Source organism: Columba livia, chromosome 26, assembly GCF_036013475.1.
Source record: "Columba livia isolate bColLiv1 breed racing homer chromosome 26, bColLiv1.pat.W.v2, whole genome shotgun sequence".
Classification (NCBI taxonomy): domain Eukaryota; kingdom Metazoa; phylum Chordata; class Aves; order Columbiformes; family Columbidae; genus Columba; species Columba livia.
In genome coordinates, this window is record NC_088627.1 from 800,467 (window position 1) to 819,655 (window position 19,189).

At 48.8% G+C, this 19,189-nt stretch overlaps 1 long non-coding RNA gene across 2 annotated transcripts in view; it reads right to left on the minus strand.

Annotated features, from left to right (window-relative positions):
- LOC110364090 (uncharacterized) overlaps positions 1-19,189 on the minus strand; it is an 89,585-nt gene that overhangs the window by 26,155 nt on the left and 44,241 nt on the right. Inside the window, exon 1 of one of the 2 annotated variants that reach the window (XR_002422588.2) lies at positions 4,306-6,565. The exons of the other annotated variant lie outside the window; for it this stretch is intronic. This is a non-coding gene — a long non-coding RNA (uncharacterized LOC110364090). Of the gene's footprint in view, positions 1-4,305; positions 6,566-19,189 lie in introns of those variants that run through there. 2 annotated transcript variants of the gene reach the window in all.

Genomic DNA, 19,189 nt, shown 5'->3' on the forward strand with positions numbered 1-19,189 from the left:
GTTTTCCTCATCAGAGCTAATTAACTCCTAATGAGTACAGTGCAACAAGTGGTTCTGCATGTGTGTCACTAGGTCAAGGTAGGGTCTGCCTGGCCTGCATCTTTATCTTCTCATTACTTCATTAGGAGCTTCTCCCACGGCACAATCACTAATTCAAATCACGTCAGCACCTTCCTTCTGGGAGAACGAGCCTGTAGCAACAGGGCTGAAGCTTGACGAGGAGGCCGGGGGACAACGTTCCCCATCTGCCCGGCGCAACGGATGCGACGCTGCGCGTCACATCCCTTTCGGAAGCGGTTGATGCCACCAGCCCGGCACAGCCCAGCCGGTGCGGGCGGACGCTTTGATGCCATCTGGTTGTTTCTAAGGGGAAAGAAGTGGTTCCGTGAAAAAAAGAAGCAGAAGTGATGCTGTTACCCAAAACTGAACACAACAGACAAGCAAGAGTGATGATGTGAACTACAAGGAAGTTTTCAATCAAAGCTGAGGTTGTTTTTAATGAAAAACATTTTTTTTCCAACGACAAGCTTTGGGAATGCATGTTCTTTTAATTATCATATCTGAGAGCATGTGTGAAAAGAGAAGGAAACATTCCCACCCGCACATACCCATCCTCACTCCCACCTCCCTTCTTTCTGCCAACGGAAAGGGGAATAAAACAGAGGGAAAGGTCCCAAACCCACATGGAACGCAGTCACACCTCAGCAGCTGAGGGCTCTTTTGTGGTCAGTTCTGGTTTTTCATGAGAAAAGTGGAAGCAGTTACAGATTTTGGTGGAGGAGCATTACTTCAGACTGCTGTAAAAGTCAACTCATACATGTTGGTCAGTTCCTATTATGGGATATTAAATTTTCTATTTTCCTCATTCCATATTCCTGTAAGTGCTGCTTAAGCCCTTTAACAGATGAAGAAACTGAGGCAGGAAGAGGCAAGACAAGATATAAGGTCCCGCAGTGTATCATGGACAGGATTAGAGCCAAGCAGAGATTCATTTGCTCTGCAGACAAGTAAATGTTTGTTATTCAGCTATTGGTTTTAATTGGGTCTAATGGGGGTGGTCTGCTCTCCACTGTGCATCTTCCAGCTTTCCCCAGAGAGACGGGGACATGGGGACATGTCCCTGCTCTGTACTTTCACATGAATCGTACCCATCACCCTTTGGACAAACAGCAGAGCCCTGTCCTGTCGCAGGCGCGGGGCGAGCATCGCTCAGCACAGACCTCTGCAACGGATGCAGCAAAAATCACCCCCAGTCCCGTCAGGGCCCTGTGCTGGGAGGAAACGTTCATCGGCCCTGACAGCCCCGCCTGGCAGCATAAGGAGCGGCAGGGTGATGGATACAGCCTTTTCTCTCTCTGGCTCCAAGGAGCGTTTTGCTCTTCACTTGGCGTTAGGGCAGCCAGATCACATCTGCTGCGGTGCTCAGACCCCGTTAGGGCGGCCAGCACTGATCCCATCGGGAGGAGCAAGGGAAGTGCTCCCAGATGCGGTTTCGGGAAGCTGGGGTGCGATCACCACCCTCAGACCTGCTCTAGCGGGAGGCGTCAGCACAGCCTTCAGTCAGGACATAGATGCACCAAGCTGAATGAGAAAAGCCCAGAAATCCTTGGGGAACTGAGTCCCTGAAGTTACGCACGCTGCAAACTGTCATGCAATTAGTCACCCGACCCCAAAGCCCCAAACAGCGCAGAAACACACGCAGATGCTCCCATGGCACCTCCTGATCCCTCAACATCACCTTTTGCCTTAGTTAGAAGGGACCGTTTGAGGCTTTTGGGGGCCAGCACAAGAATAATCACTTGCATTTAGCAGCCAGACAGAGTATTTATAGAAAACCATTAAAACAAATCCAATCTCCTTACGTCCTCTCGTACACCGTTCATTACATTTCATTTGCTCTTGAAAGCCGCCTGCGCCAGCGCCCGAGGACATCGCGCTGCAGGGAACACATCGCGTTCGTTTTGTTTTTATCTACATCTGGTAACTAGGTTAAAAATCTAAAGTAGGACTTAATCAGGCTAAAAATAATGCTGCTCCCACCGCAGCATCAGGCCATCAGTACCGTTCACGTCACCACTACTGTTAGCGTGCTCCTGACACCTGACAAATAGCATAGCTTTTAAAGGTAATTTAATGAAATTGTTAACTTTCCCCAAGCTCTGCCTTCTCAATGCATTCATTTCTATTTGCACACTGTATCAGTTGCTGTGCTCTGCAGCATTTCAGCTCAGTGCTAACCATCACGGCGATCTTGGGATGATGAAACTATTAGAAAATAGATTTAATTGAAAAACATCAAAGCTGCATCTTAAATTTCTCTAAGTATGGGGTGAAGAATGGGGAGAGGTTATGTGGGATGGGTGACATTACTCATATGTGGATACTCTGGGAGCTGGGGTGGACTTGGCAACAGGGTAGTTCGGTGTGGCCCAAGAAGAAATTGCTCCCTGCTTCCATGCAAAACTGATGCCTTCAGCTGACGCTGGGAACAAGGAAAGCTGTGCAATGGGTTTAGCAGGAAACAGTGAGTCCTGAGGCAGAGACGCTGGTTTTGCTGTGTTCCTACAGCACCCAGCACGGGTGAGTCCCCTCTGTATCTGCCACACTGCAAATTGTCACAGTCCCCTAAACCCCACATGTCCCACGTGTCCTTGTCTTCAAACACAATCCTAGACACAGCCCTCCAGCTAACCAGAGCAGACCTGCACACTTAGATTTCGAGCTGTTACATGCTGAGGAGCCTCTTGTGTCCTTGGATACAAACAGTTTCAGGAACGGAGCCAAATCACACCCCAGGCCACAATTTATTGTGTTTTTTTAAGAAAACGGGAGCGTAATTGATCTCTGCACAAACTCTCCAGAAAAATCAGCTCCATGCAAGCCTTATCTCAGTCCTGCTTACAGCATCTCAGCATAATGGGGTCTATTTATGTCCCTGACTCCTCTAAAATAAAACACATTCTTTAAGCCATTTGCAGGCAAGATCATCTCTGTTTCTTCAGCAAATGTATAAATAATGATAATGCAGCCAGAAACATGCTTTATAACTGGGTCTTTGGTAGCACAGGGAGTTGCATCAGCCTGTGCAGATGTTCAACCTCCACGGACAGGCACATGGTGCCTCTTTGTTATAGTCCAAAAACCTTTTGCAAACAGAGAGGAGGCATTTGTATTCTTGCCCTCTCCGGAGGCATTGGTCCCTCAGAAACACAAATGGATCGTATTCATTTCTCTTTATCTTTCACTACAGCCCAAATGCGATTGAAGATCGCATGTAAGATTTAAGATGCGATGCCCCTAGACTGCAGGGGGAGGCAGAGACACCACAGGATTTGCCCACAGTCCCAAAACCTTATGCAGCGAAGACAGAGCTAAACCCAAAGTCCCAAGCTGGGTTTCAGGTTTCTTTAATACTGTCAAATATTTTTATTGTTTCTGCTTTATTTTGCACTTAGCGTGAGACAGTCTGTTCCCAGGAGAACATTTAAGATCGCATTTGGCACATACCAGTTGTCCCCCACGCCACTCATCAGAATAAGGAGCAGAGTCCTATGGGGACAGGGCTGAATTAGGCAGGATGCAAATTACCCCTGACTCCTGCATACACGTTGCTCTGCACTGCTGAGAACATAAATGCATATTAGCAAGGCAGTTATCAGAAGCATTAACAAGAGGTGTGGGAAGGGATGGATGGATGGAGATGTCTTTGATTTAAGTACGGAGAGCAGGGGAAACGCATATTCATGTGAAGCCTCCTGGGGAAGTGTCACGGAGGCACCCCGAGGTTAGCTTAAGGGACGACAGGGTCCAAAACAACTTTTATTAAGCCAGTGAGAAACAGGGTTTTAGCACTCCAAAAGTGACCTGAATACAGGTTCGGGTATCAGTTGAGGAAAATTATTAAGGGGCAGCAACTAGTACAACAGGCGGTCCAGAGTGCATACACATGGTTCACCGGAACAGTGCCGGAGCCGCCCCTGAGCCCGGGAGGAGCACACACTTGCCTGAACACGGTGCAGGGTTATTTTAAAGGGATACACGTACTCGTATTGAGAACGGAAAGTGTACACTCGCAATTCTGCGAGGGTTAATTTGTAACACACTCGCAATCCTGCAAGGGTTAATACGCGCGCAAATGCGCACGGAAAGTTACACGTGCTTGTGTGGAAGCACGGGAGGAAAATACACCCGCAGTTATGCGAGGATTAATTTTACACGTGCTTGTATTGAGCACGGAAAGTACGTGTGGAAATGGGCACGGAAAGCAAATACACTCGCCACGCTGCGAGGAGAAGTTTCACTCACGCAGGTGGCGGGAAGGCAGGCGCAGTCTCCATCCGGGGGGGTCTCGGCGGCAGCACCTCGCGCACGCTCCAGGAGACTCGCGGCAAGGGGCGGAGTCTCGATGAGAGTCCCAGGTTTTATTGGCTGATCAGATCTGACTGCGGGCATTCCAGAAGCTTCTCTGCACCCCCACACTGGCTGAGGGCGCCATTGAGGCCCCCAAGCATCCCTCACAATGGCTGCGGGCGCACAGCGGCCCCTTGGCGCCTCAGCACTCCCTTCTCCTAACGGCCCTGGCCAGGGGGCTCTGGGGCCAAACAAAATAAGCTGTCAGCCGCAAGTAGCAGAGAGAGAGATGTGTCTACTCCTTCCATGATGAAGGAGGGAGGGGGAGAGACGGGGGTTTGCGTCCTGCCACAGGAAGCAACCTGTAGGAATAATATATGTTTTCACAGTGTGGAGAGCAGTGGGCTGACATAACATATTCTATAATGAACGGCTGAGAAACTGTCCGTCAACAGCTCTCCAGAATCACGGCCACATCGGTGCTCGTTGGCACAGCTTGGGGATGAGCAGAGAAGGGACAGCACAGGGACCTGCAGGGACGAGAAAGGCTTTGGGGTGCGGGCAGGCCCGAGCAGCCAGCCGAGCAACCACAAAGGCACCGCCAGGGCGCAGCGTGTCACCTGCTGCTCTTCTCCAGGTTAAAATGAACATGGATGCTGTTCTGCAACCGAGCCAGACCTGCTCCCAAGGTATGAGACCCGTGTCAGGACACGCTGGTTGGAAGATCATAGTGGCAGATTTATTCACAAGGATGAACAGGACCTGGGTGTTCACACTCAATAACATCCTTTTGTCTGAGTGCATTGCAGGCTGGCACATTCTTACTTGCTGCTGTTGAGCCTTTCTGCTCTCTGTGTGAATAAAAGCCACCCCGTGTCTGGGTTTGGTTTTCTAGTATTCCCTTCCTCCCCTGTACCTGCAACTCTCAGCGGCTGCAACAGCAAGTGCAACAAATGATGTTTCTTCAGTACAAAGGTGGGAGCCCCTGTTTCTAAATGAACTCGGCAGAAAAACAAACAAGAACAACCTGATGTGTCCTCCGGCTTTTACGAATCCAGCCTGCAGAGTGCAATTAAGAGCAAGATCACTCAGCAGTGGCTTTCCAAACCCTCTTGCGCTGCTTTCCCCTGCCTGGCAGGAGAGAAGGGAAAACATCAGCCTTCCTCGGTGCAGCGCTTGATCGTGAACTAATGCGCAGCTCAGAGCCAAGACGAGGGAACTGAACCAAATCTGATTAATTAGAGTATCCAGACAGGCAGAATCCTTCCTGTGCTCCTCTCAACACAGCAGCAGAGATTATATTTTACCTTCACTCAACAGCGAAGGAAGAACCAATATCCTCTGGGGATGGCTCTTACGCCTGCACAGCCGCTGTTGCACTTGGTTTGAAGCAGCACTGGCAAGGGAAGGCTCATAGGGATGCTGGTGGCTTTCAGATGCTGGGCACAGAATAAAATACAGAATATACAAGGCAGGAGCTCAGATCCACTTTCAGAGTGGGCAGAAGCTACTGCCCGCTTGCTGCCAAGTGATCTGCAGGAGGCAGATCTGAAGTTTTGTAGCTCAGCATCTCACAGACTGTGACCGTATCACCGAAGTCATCTCCCTGGGGAAAGCAGAGACTGGATGAAGGCTGAGGAAGATGTTCCCACTACATTAAGGTCACTGGTGGTTTCAAACCAGTCAGGAACTCATAGTACTGCAACACTCAATACTGCTACAACCACCACTGCTCCGCATTAGACAACCAGAGAAAGCCTCTCCCATTCCTGTAGCGCCAACTGCCCAATGTAAAGGCTTTTATAGCCTGGTAACACACTCCTATCAGTTCTGCTAATGCTGGATTTGGAGCCAGAAAAAGATTTCACAGAAGCTGTGCTGAACATGTAGCACCATCAAAGGGCTCTTTGCCGGGGCTGTGACAGAGATGGAGTCTCCTTTACAATTTTTGTGGTGTAGGTGATCATAAACAACAGCCTATGAGTATATTTACACCAGCAAATTGGGCAATGTTCAGCCATGGGCCTGTGCCATTAAACAGGGCTGTCTGTGCTCTGAACTGCTAAAATGGCCCTAATACTGTTCCCAGCAAACATTCAAATAGTTGTTCCCGTTTTGGACAAAAAGGTTCCTGTCCTGAGCTACTCTCAAGCCGTGCCCTGGGACAGCACTTGTTGGTACAGGCCAGTGTAATGCCAGGGAGAGTTTTGCTAATTGTGAAGTCTACTCAAGAAATGCCCTGTCCCTGTTCCTGTCCCATCTGCCAGTGTAGATGAAGCTCCCAAAGGCAGATGGAAGACAGACACCCGTCCCCTCTGCTACCCCTCTCTGGAGGGATTTATGGACTATTTGCAGTCACCGTGGGTGCATCCGCACCTTCCTGAAGTCTAACTCAGCAGCCCGTGTTCATCAGCAGGGAGACGCCAGCACAGCGGCCCAGGAACAAAGCAGGTAAAGAACAATAGGAATTCATTGAGCAGCACAGCATGCTGCTGCAGCAGGGCGCTTGGCTTTGATTTCACTCCCTTCCTAAGGTTTGTGGAGCTATTAGGAGGTAATTTGGTTGTGTGGTAGGAGAAGTGACTTACTCGGCTTTGAGACTGTTGATTTGTTTTGGAGGTTTTTCCTGTTTATTCCTCCCAGCCTTTTCTGATTTCTCTTTCAAGCTCTTTCAACAAATGGTGTTAATTTGTTAACTCAGGTTTGTTGACTTGGTTTATCCTCTTCCATGGCATGATGCCATAAAGCCACTAACAGCATGGGTGAGATGAGATAACTCCCAGGTGGACTGGAAAATTCAGATTATTGCAGCCCGACCTGAATGAGCTCAATTCCTAGAAAATGCTGAATGCCCAGACTTGAGATTCCCGGAGTTTTTAATTGCTTTTGAAAACTTTTATGTGAAGAATGGTACTGCTTGTAGCTGGCTAGTTAGATCATGGAGTTGTTCATTTTTATAATGCTCTCTGGCGGTTTCTAGTCCAGGAAATTTAGTTAGGAAACTTGCTTTAGACTTTTTCTTCATATTCTTGAAAGAGCAGCTCAAAGAAGGTATAAATCATAGACCTGAAGGGCTGTTTAACCAGTTCTTAAAAACTTCCAGGACTGGCAGTTCCTTAACTGCTCTGGAGCAGCTCAAGTCTCGTCCTTTAAAACAAAACCTATTCCTTTTCAAAGTCACAAATTAACACAAAATTGTTCTCCATTTCACACGTAATACAGCACTGCAGTATCTCTGAAATCAGGCAGCAGCCATTGCGTGCAAGCGATGAACTTCTTAATGAAGCCTGTAGCTAAAATGGCTTCTGTGGTATTTATTGTGAAGGTCTTTTGGACAACTGGACAGCAGAAGCATCGTGCAGCTGCCGAAAGCATGAAAACAGCAGTGAAAATAGGTATCTCGGCCTGAATTTCCTTGCTCTGTGGTGTGGTACATGCGAGCTGGCAGCTGCTTTATGGATGAACTGAGGGGTTAAGCCGGCTCGGGAGAGCAGCAGGAAACACACTTTAATGTTACGAGGCGGTGTCTAACTGCCCACTCCTGGGAACAAAGCGCACGCTACAGATGTGCAGCACAATGCTATTCACTGCCCAGCCTGCCCTTCAAACCACTCACACCTAGAAAACACTCACAAAGGGACAAAGCTGTGCCAGCGTTTCCCTACAAACCCCCAGGCAGTGGAGCACTCGGATCCAGCCTCCAGCTTCCTTTCAACAGCTTTCCAAGAGCCTGAAGGATCCTGCATCCTTCCAAGCATCCCTGAGTGATGCCCCATCTCTGCAGAGGATGCAGCTGCCAAGGCTCAGCCTCTTGACTTCCTCTTGTGGTGGAGTTTCTCCTTGTCATTCCGACCCCATTCAGTCCTTGTACTTAATGAATTCCTGGCACTTTATTAACGAGAGATATCCAAGTGTGATAAAGGCCATTTTTACAGCGTTGGATGAGTTGCAAAGAAAAGCAGAATCGAATGCTGTCATCAAGGAGATGCTTAGCTACAGATTATAAGAAATCTCTACACAGCAGAAAAGAACATCTTGAGGTGCGGAAATGGGACTTGGCAGTTTGAGACTTCAGTCCTTGTTTTGTCATGGACATCCTGTATGACTTTGCTGAGCCTCGAAGGGTCTAATTCTGTGAAGTACTGGTCCCTTTTCTATTGATCCAGCAAAATTCAGCAGCACCTGCCATTTTGTTTGTACGAAATTTATTCAATTATTTTCTTTCTGGTACAGAGTTGATGTGTTCTGACTTTGCTGCATTAATGAATTGTAACAGGCAGTGCCCACTTCAGCTTTTTCTTGCCATATCCACCTGCATTATCTGCTCCGTGATGGGCGTTTCTATTCCTGCTCTCATCTCTGCTGTCTTTTTCACTCCAGCCCTTTCCTGCTGCGTTGTCTTTTCCACCCTGCATTTGCTAATGGGGAATATTCCTCCTTCGCATTTCTAAGGGCTCTTTCATCCAGGGATCCCAAAGCATCCAGCCTCCTCAGTGCCCCTGTGAAGCAGAGAAGGTAACAGCATAATTCACACGTGCACATGGCAGAAGCATTGAAGAGCTAAACGGATGCAGCCAAAATGCGGAGGTGCAACAGCAGGAAGGGTCTGAAGAATCAGGATGGTGTGGGTTTGGAAAGGGGCAACCTTGGCCGGGGTCTGACAGCCAAACACAAAGGACATGACCTTCCCTAAGGACAGCCGGTGTCCCCGCTCCAGCACAGCACTTGCAGGGGCCAAACAAGAGCCTTCTGCACCACTTTTAGGGGACAGTTTCCCAGCATGAGAGCACAGCAGTTTGCCACCACTCAAGAGTTTTGATTTGGTCCCTGTGTTTGTCCCACGCTGATGCATTTGGTTGTTCCAGACACATTAAAAATGCAAATAGAGGCAGATCCTAGAGAGACTGAATGTCATCCCTCTATGTCTTTACTTAAAATCAAATCCAGCTTCATTTTAATGTCCTCTTTGGGCTGGGCTTAGCAATAATTTTCACTTGTATGAATACACTTACAATGTGTGTATACATATTTATGCCGCTCCAACAGGAAATAAAAAGTCATCAATAAAGCATATTATTTCTACAACTACAGCAATAACACGAGCGGCAACAGCAGGCACAGAAAAACACCATTTCTCTGGGGATTTGGCAGAGCGCGGGTGCTGCATTTAGCCCTGTATGATATTAGCTCTGGAAGACTGAGCATCCTGCCCAAAATACCATCCTGGAGAACTGGACCTGTAGCATCCCATGTGTTTCAATCAGCTTGGCAAGTCACGGCTGGGGAGCTGCGGAGGAGAGCAAAGAGCAGAGGAGAGGATAACATAACCCCTGCTCCCTCCAGCTGAGCTGTACGACAGCATTTCAACAGTGGCAGATTAACAAGCTCCTTCTCCTGCTCCGGTCAGTGGAGGATTGTGAGTGCCCACGCAGCTGATGCTCAGGCTGTTTCCTACCCAGAAGGGGCACTGAGGTCCTTCTGACGGTGACACGGTGCAACACTTGTCCTTGGGGCTGATCTCTGGCAGGTGGCAAAGAGCGCTGGCCACTGGTTCCCTGCTGCAGGAAGAGCTGCTGTGCACACGCCTGCTGTGCATTCAAATCCAGACTTCCAGGGAGGAGGGGAACAGGCTGGGTCATGCTGTCAGAGCAAAGATCAGCTTTTACACCTATCAGGATGTTCTCCGGCCATCTCCTCCTCCTCTATACATTAAATTTGTCCCTACACTTTGTCGGCCAGTGTTGGCATACGGAGCTGGGAACCAGATGGGCTCCTTGCCCTTAAGGTAGGTCTGGAGATAGCTCTGCAGCACGGCTGAGAAAGAGGATTTGTGTGTCAAGAGCCCTCGAGACCCCAAACCCCTCGCTCTCCCGCAGATCTGTATGGCCCTGCGTCACTCACCTTGGGACATGTCATGCAGATGGACCCAGGCTCCTTTGCCCAGCCTGATTTTGGCCCGTGTGAAGCATTTCGGATGCTCCATCACCCACGTCTCACAGCACCCTGAGGGCAATGCTACAGCTTCTCCCTCACTCTTCTCTCCCATCCATTATTAGGTTTTATGTTCTGTTGCATGACAGAGAAATACCTTTTCTGGATGCTTAGCTCTTTGCACCTGGAAAAGATGGGCAGAGCCCTGCTCAAACTGAGATCTTGGGAACAAAGGCTATTTCCTCCTGCTGATCCCTGCAGCCCCAGCAGGTCCTGATCTTCATTAGGACTCCAGCTTCTGGTGTAATTGAGTTACAGTTTTAATGTACTGAATGCAGGATACTGGACTCCAAGTGGAATACATCGTAATGCATTAAGCATTTCTCTTCAGATAAATAACTGGAGAAGATGTGTTTCCATTATTTGTGCATGCCCTCATATAGAAATGGCAGAAAGCCTAGGAAAGGATTACGTTCTTTTTTAATTCAATAAACAAACATATAATGATGTCTTCTGGGAACTTCTCTGCAGAAAAAAGCAGAGATTTGCCTCCCTGCTCCTAAACTCTGATACTAGCAAAAAATACCCAGAAAAAGGGTCTTTTTATCCAGGCTTCAAGGAAAGAAGAGAGCTTTATCCTCACTGCTCCTGAGCAGCAGCTCTGGGGTACGCCCGGCAGTTCCACTCATCTGGGATCCTCCACTTGGGTTCAAAAGCCTTTTCTCTAAGGGCAGAGCAGAAGGTCCGCATTTGAATTTTGTCCCCTCCAGCCCTGGGCAGGCTGCATTTACAGTCTGTGGTTTAGATCAGGAAGAGACAACAGGGGCTGATTCCTTCATCGGGAGAATTTAATTAAGCCTGCTGCTTAAATACACAACTCCAAACACTCTAAATATAGGTTGTGCTTTATGGAGGGAGAAGAGGCAGAGAAATCCTTTATTGAGATACAGAGCAGAGATGTCAGCAGCAGAGCCTCTGAAGCAGCAACATATCCAGCTGCCAGAGGCGTCTCTTAAACCAACTGTTTCTTGGTGGGAGAGAACAGCAGATTCAGCGCCATCATCTTCCCTGTGTCCAGTGATATTCATGAGCATCTGTCCCTTGTCTCTGCAGGGAAAGGCTCGGCTGGCCCCAGGAAGGAGGGGAAAGCCCTGTTTGTGGTGCTCACTGGGTCTTTTATGGCAAACCCCCCTTCTTTTTGCTTCAAAGATTTCACCATGTTGAAATCACCCAATTCAATAGAACACTAATCCATAGAAATTCACTAAAATTAGTGAAAATGCTTAGCTGGGCACAGAATGTTCCATCCATGGGATGACAGCTCACATTTATGGATGTAATTAGGTGTCTGAGACCTGGCTGGAGGGCGGTGGGACTCTAAGCTGGTTGATTCACAAGCCCTGTGGCCAGAGCCATGCCATCACCCCCAGGTGCCAACCAAAAACTGAACCAAACAGTGGCCAAAGGACTTATCTGAGGTTATCAGGAGAATCCATGGCAGAGCAAGAGCTTTTGATCGTGTTAACCTACCACGAAGGTTTGTACCTTCATGCAACCAGCCTGTCTCTGAGCACAGCTGCAGCCTTCTCTGATAGCTCATTTAGGAGCAGTAATTTTCCCAATGAACAACAGACAGATGTATTTTCCTTGCTGTTATGATCACACTTGTAGGTGATGGCAATAAAACAGCCGTAGTTGTATTTCAGCTGGCTGAGAATCAAGAGAAAGTACCTGAAATGAAGCATTTCTGCCTCCTGTGCAAGCCGTCTAGAAAGATGCTTGAGGTAAGACAGCAGCTAATCTAATTCCCCATCTGGCAGAGCCTTCGCTCACAGACAGGCCGGCCCTTCCCAAAGCGCCCCACGAACAAGAAAAACTCTCTGCGGTGATAAACTGGGCTGTGGTGGATCTTGTCCACCACCACCAAGGACAGTCCGCTGTTCTGTGCTCCACCCTCATGACCAAAGCAGTTATAAGGCAGCCGACACAGTTACAGCTTTCAGAAGGGGAGAAGGAAACCCTCCCCGTAATCCCCAGCTAAGCTCTTGCATCCAACCATTTTAGCAAAGGCCGTTTCTGCGCCATCTGCCAGACTGCAGCTAAATCTGTGCCCCAAACACGCTCCTTTCCTGAGTCCTCAGAGATGATTCGGGACCCAGCAGAGAGCTGAGAGGAGAAACACGTTGCTAGTGCAAATCTGCAACCTTTCACCTTACTGTGAACGGTGCTTGATAACATCTTAAAATAGATTGATCTGTGAAACTGGGTAGATCTGGAACATCTCAGGCAGAACTGTCTCTTTCTCTCTTTCCCATCCTTTTATTTCTGCTGGCTAACGATGCAGACAGAGCTGAGCAGCTCTGGTTTCTTCCTCCCTTTCTCAGGCTCTTGCCCTGTTCATAAGAGAGATCCAGTCTGTCTCGGGAGAACAACTCGCTCCAAGGAAAGCCAAGGGCAGCCAGAGCACGTCTCCCTCCCTCCACCTGCCAAAGCCTACAGAGAAACCTCTGCAGCAAAACACAAGATGCGAGTCAGGAGAACTGTTCCTAGAGGAGCACTGCTGGGCTTTAAGTGTGTTTTTTGTGCTGATAGAAGTTATAGGAAAAAAAAGAATAGTAATAAAAAAGGGCAGGGATGCCCCAGTCCTGGACAAGACAGGTCTCAATCAATAACCCTCAAAATGGGATCTGCTCAAGATGGAACATCCAAGGAGGTTAAAAAGCTCAGGGCTTGTGGCTTTTGTCTGCTTGTCTTTCCTTCCCAAGCTTTGCCCTTCATTTGACTTGAGGGATATTACACCTGTGACAGCCCAGTCCCAGGCACAAAGACCCAGTTCAGTGACGTACTCACAGGCTTTGCCTTGGTCTGCATACTTTTTTAAAGCATATTAAGTTTACATCAAAACTTCTTCCAGTTTTCCAAGACATTCCACTCCGTCGGAGGAACATCTCTACCCCAATGGGAGCAGCAGGAGTGTTGTAAAAGTCCTCTCCCCAGCTCACTGTGAGCTGAACATTTGGGTTGAAAACTGAAAAACTTGGTTGTCTGTATTTGACTTTGTATCAGTCTAACACATACCTGTACTTAACGTCATCTATCAGCACAGGGTCATCAAACTCGTAACGGTCTCAATATTACTGTGCAATTTCCCTCTCTTGCTGCAAGTTCTCCCTGTGAATCCCAGAGAAGATATGAACGCTACATTTAGGCTGAAAGAGTCAAAGCTTAATTTCAGTGCAGGACACATAAGAAACAATATCAATAAGAGCACTTCCCCCGCCCGCCACCTTCTGTATTATCGAAGCAGTAGAGATCATGTTATCAAAATTGACTTGACAACTCTGACCAGAAAGTTGAGATGGAGAGAAAGGGAGGTGATTAAAAGGGAGAAAATCTGGACCCATAGCTGACGGCAATATCTGCAGTTTCTGCTGCTTCTTGCTTGTGGGACTGCAGGATTGCCACCCCAGGACGAGTCCCAGGGAGGGCACGGCTGCAGACCAGGCAAAGAGGGGGCATTTTGGTGCTGCTGCCGAATTCTGGCACTCACGGCAAGGAACAGATCTCGGCATGTGCATCCAAGCAGCGCTCCGAGGGCAGGGCTGCAGAAGGCTTCCAAAAGCACAGCTGAAGCAAAGCATCAGGCAGACGACAGGCCCGGCCCACACCATCTGCCTGCTCCCTGCCTCCCCAGACAGGAGAAACAACCCATCTTCTGCCGACGGGCACCATAGGGTGCCAGAAGCACGGCAAGAGGCACCGTGCACCGAGCAGAGCTGGGAGCAGCTCGTGCTTCTGGCCCAGAGCAGGGGAGCCTCCCGTCCCTCAGCCCCCGCTGAGATGATCTGTCAGAGGCAGTTACAGACTTAATCTGTCTTTACTGTGAGGGAAAGGAGGTTCGGGACACAGTGAATTCATCCAGGTGTGGAAACGTTGCTTTAATGATATCTGCAGAGGGAGCTGGAAGGCCACTAATGGTCAGCCCTGGCTCAAGGAGCTCTCCTGCACTTCAAGAGCTTGTGTTCAGTGCTTCCAGGATCTGCAAAGTCAAGGGCATGTTCTAAACCCAGTGACATCAGTGGGTGTCATCTCCACACACCTTGGACTGAGGAATCTCATGGCCTCCCACTGATTTCCACGCTGATTCCCATAGAGCCAGGGCTGGACCTGGGATCTGCAGCATGTGGGACATTTTTCAGTTAAGACAAGGAGCCCTGGGTCCTGTGAGGGAGATGGGAGAGGAAGAGTGTGGAGAGGAAACCTGCCTGGGCTGCAGAGCACTTCTGCGGCATGGCCGGGCACGGACCAGGCAGCTGGCCAGGGGCAGACTGGCTCTTCCTTTAGGATCTACTGGTGGCCATTGCGGGAGACACAGCAGAATGGGCTTCATGTAGGAAGGACCCAGAGGTCAAAATACATTCAAGAGACAGCAGATTTGGACCTGATGTCCACCAGTCTTTCCCCAAAGAGTTCAACAGCCAGACCCCTACTGACCTCTGTGTAGGAGATGGGTAACCCCAAAGAGCTTTAGCCTTATATTGAGTATATTCCTGACAAGCTCCTGGAGCCACTGGTTCTGTTTACAAGCCAGAAACATTACAGTGGGTTGCTTCACCTGTCCCACTTGGCCCCAGCTTGATCATCATCACCAGCACCACAAAATCCGCTCTGCGTCACACCCGCGGTGGGAGTTGTGCTCTGCCAAGTGCTCTCAAGGAAACGTAAGGCAGAAAGCCCCTGAGTTCCTTTAATTTTCTCCCTTTGCTCCAGACTGGACAGATTTGTGTCACACCAAAATCCAATTAAGTCAGTCAGCATCGCTAAACCCTCCGAGCCGAACTAATGGATGTCACCATCTCACCAAACAGCCCAGCAGTTCTCTCCTGCGATTTTTGCAGGGAGATCTGCTCCATGGGATGGGAGAGGGCTGTCATCAAAGCCCACGGCCACGTTCCTCCTCTGCTCAGGGGAAGCACAGCCAAGGATGTGCGCCATCACGGGGATGTCGTACTGGGACTGACCCTGAGACCCCTGAAAAAAAGGTTTGAAGTGGGTAATTAGCTTTGATTAAAAGCCTTTTGCTGTGGCAGAGGCTCCTGTGATTTGCCTGGAGGGGACAGAAAAAAGAGCGGAAGGAGCAGATGTTTGGATTTGCTCCTCACAGACGGGGTGGGATTCAATCTGCTTTGACTGTCTCGTCCTTCGCCCGGATCCCAAGGCAACGACGCTGCAGCACCGCTCGCCTGCATCCTCTCCCCATCCCTCTGCAATGGGCTGCAAGGAGGGGCAGGTGACTGCAAACAAAGCTGAAATGGGCACTAATTACTGGGAAATAAATAGTCCCACCCTACCCATGGTATGAATGCTACATGCCTTGATAAAGGTCATTAATAGACCAAAGAGGTTGTAGAGTGATCTGGAGGAGCATCCAAGTGATGAGCCCTCAGTGGGGGAGAAACTGAGGCAGCACCTCTGTGGCTTTATGTCCCCAAATTTGATGTGACATTGTCAAGGAGCTTGTCTGTAAGGCACGGAAAACCAGCCTCATGAAATACTTTGATATCTAGAGTTGAAAAGAGCTATTATTTTTATTATTCCCATATGCTTCCCTTGCGAGGTGTAGCCATTGGAGTCCTCAATATATTTTCCCGAAGTACAGACGATAAAACAATAACCGTAAAAGTTAACAACAAATCCAATTCTGTGGTGCTGCTGGGACCATCCCTGTGAGAGGAGATAATTCAGTCATTTCCCTGCTATTGCTCCCAAATTAAAATGAATCGATTCCTCCAACGTCAGCTTGTTTATCATGTCTGCAGGCTGTCAATACACAGCAAGTTCCTCAGGTCCTGTGGGTTCCTCCGACTTCAAAAAACTCAATCTGTCTTTGAGATAGCATCATTACAACAGCTAAAATAATAGTAATCCCTCTTCACAACATACATATTCAAATCCATCTTTGCAGGTGCACCACAAAACCCAGTGCTTCTGGAAACTTTCTGTCCTTGCTCCCAAGCAGGTCCCAGCAAAGGGCCAGGGTGTCCCCCAGGGAACACAGCCAGAAAACCATCAGTTTGTTCTGGTAGGAACCACTGGAGTGGTCAGGAATGGGGAGAGAGAGGGAAGGAGGTGGAGGTGGAGAAAGGTGCGGGCTGTACACAACACAGCGATATCTGCGGATGGTGCTATGGAGTGGCTTTTGTTTACTTGGTTTTTCTATTTGAGAACGTGGACTCACTGTCGCTGTAACTTTTCATGGGAGCACAGCAGCCTCGACAGCATCCTTTCAAACAGATGATCCTCTAATGGTGCAGCGATGCCCCTCTTCCAGAGCAGTTTCAACCGCCAGCGCGTGTGAGAGACTTTTTAAGGCAGAAACGGTGTTTCTGTGTTGTGGCCCTTCAGTGGATTTTTTCCTCCAGTACCTTACGTGACTTTGACCTCAAAGAAACTTTCAGTGTCTGCAAGATCCCGTGGCGAGGAGTTCCACCGGATAAGCGCTTTTTGCACAAGGAACAGCCTCCTGTTGTTCATCTGAACCTACTTCTTGTATCGGGAATGGACCATGAACAACAGTCCCTTGTTCAGCTGCCCCCATGCTCTGTCCCCTGTCCCAGCTCCATTTCAATGCACACTTTGCATGGCAATGCCAGAAAAGAGGTTTTCACAAAGTCCTGTGCCAACATCCCCCTTCTTAGAGTGAAATCCCATCCAGGACAATGCATTATTGGTTAGGAAAGGGGAGAGAAGATGATATTCAAACCGCACAGCCCTACAGTGCTTACAAAACCACCCGCAGCTGCCAAATCCCCGTTTCCCCGGGGGCGTGCGCTCCGGGTCCCGCTGGTCGCCTCCCCAGCAGCAGGTACTGCACTCAAGCAGAAGGATGGAAAAGCAGCAAAAGGTCAAGTGCTGGGCTGTGCTGTGCAAGCCCAGCTGGCAGCGCCCACCCTCAGCTGCACGGGTTGTTCACTCAGCCAGCTGAAAGGTTATTCAGGCTTTAGCAAAGCTCAGGAAAGAATCTGCCAAGCTCTTGATCCAGAAGTTCCACCTACAGCAGTACAAAAGGGTTAATTGAGCATTGGTGGCCATGAGTAAACAGATACATGGTGGCTGGAAAGCTCACTGGGGCAACAGGATTTTTCTGAACAGGATTTTTCTAAACATGGATCCGCACCAGTTACTCAGAATAAAATTCTCTTTTGTCCTGCCAGAAAACGTTTCCAGCAAGCAGAGAACTGGAGGGCTGGGGGGATCCCTGCACCAAGTGCCTCTCAGCACAGGGAGGAGCAAGGCTCTGCAAGTACACGGAGGTTTTTTGCTCTGGCCCAGCACACACAAGCTGAGGCTGTGGATGCAAAGACAAAATGGGTTCTGTGCTCACTCTGCTGCTGTAAGTCAAGCTTGCAGGACATGGCGACCCAGCATCACACCCATCCTCAATCAGCCGGACCAGTGGCACCCCAAACGCTCAGATCCGGCCGCAGCCCCGCTCCCTTGCTGCAGGTGCTGAGCCACGGGGGTGGGGTTGGAAAACAACCCACCACTGCGTGGATCTCCAGAGAAACTTCCTCCGCTCTTCGTTATGAAACTGATAAATACAAGTAACTGTCACACAATTAGATTTCCCATCTCCTCCGACTTCTTAATCACATCAAGATTAATTATCGGCACTCTTATGGTTTTGCTTTATGGGTTTCAGTTGCTTGTCTGTTCTTTTGGAGCTGCTCTGAGATGAGAAGAGCCTTTGAAGCGGCTTAAATGTGAAGATCCAGACAGCAGTTTTGTTAAAGTTGCCTCCTCTTAACAGTCAGTTTCATTTTCTCATCGGGGTTGGATATTCTGAAGTCATTTAATTGCAATTTAATCTTCCCACTCTCTCCACTGATATATTTCGGTGCAGTTCACTGGGTTGTATTTGCCAATTCATTAACAGCCTCTCTGATATTTGACATTTCACTTTAGGGAAATGCAGGTGTGCGATCTTTAATATTTTGAGGATTTCTTAATGAGATTTAGGGGCTATGGGCTGGGAATTCGCTCCTTTTCTTTAATTTAGATGTTTACTTCAGGGCAACTTTGGGGCATTTTTCTTGAACTTTTTGACGATGTGCAGACCTGGCCGGGGGGATCAATGGAAAGCAGCAGCAACACTGATAAGAGAGGAAACTCATAGCTCGTCCTGCCTCCTGAGCACACGGGGGTTAAAAGTCAGGAGAGTTTCCTGGTTCCAAATCCCAAACCTTTTTCTAGGGTTTTTTTAATTCCAGAAGCATCCTGGGTCGCGCCTGTTGCTCTGCTGGTGCAGTTTTGGTTTGGGGCCAGCTGGGCTTGCTATCGCCAGGACAAGGTGTGATAGCCTGAGTTATGGCATACATGCAGCAACTTATATTAAGTGATCATTATTAGAAATGTAGAGACAAATATGCAAAAGTTTGGAAATACCAGAAATTAAGGCTGCCCTTACCTCCCTAATTAGGCCCCTGGTGAGTGTGCATCAAGTCCCAGCATTAATCACCTCCCCACAACGCTCCAGCCTCCAACGCTCTTGCAGCACTTTTAAAATTACAAAATATTTCTTTCCCGTTAGCCTTTGCAGAGCACACGTCCCCTTCCCGCACAGCAGCGCCTGCACGCGCCTCTCGCTGCAGAAAAGGGCCCGCCAGATACTGATGTGCTTTTTTGGGCAGGAGCCAGCTGATGGATCCAAACAGCCGCTTAAATGCCATCAGCACAACTGGCACCTGGCAGAGTGTTTTGTCTGGCAGGAGGGCTGTTGAATTTATTTGTTCCAGAGCTGTCTCCAGATAAAGGATGTTTAATTTTGCCATCTTTTCTTGCAAGTAACATAGAGCAAAGGCTCTTCATATTTCCCAGCTCTGCTGCCAGACCACACCATGGAGCTCCC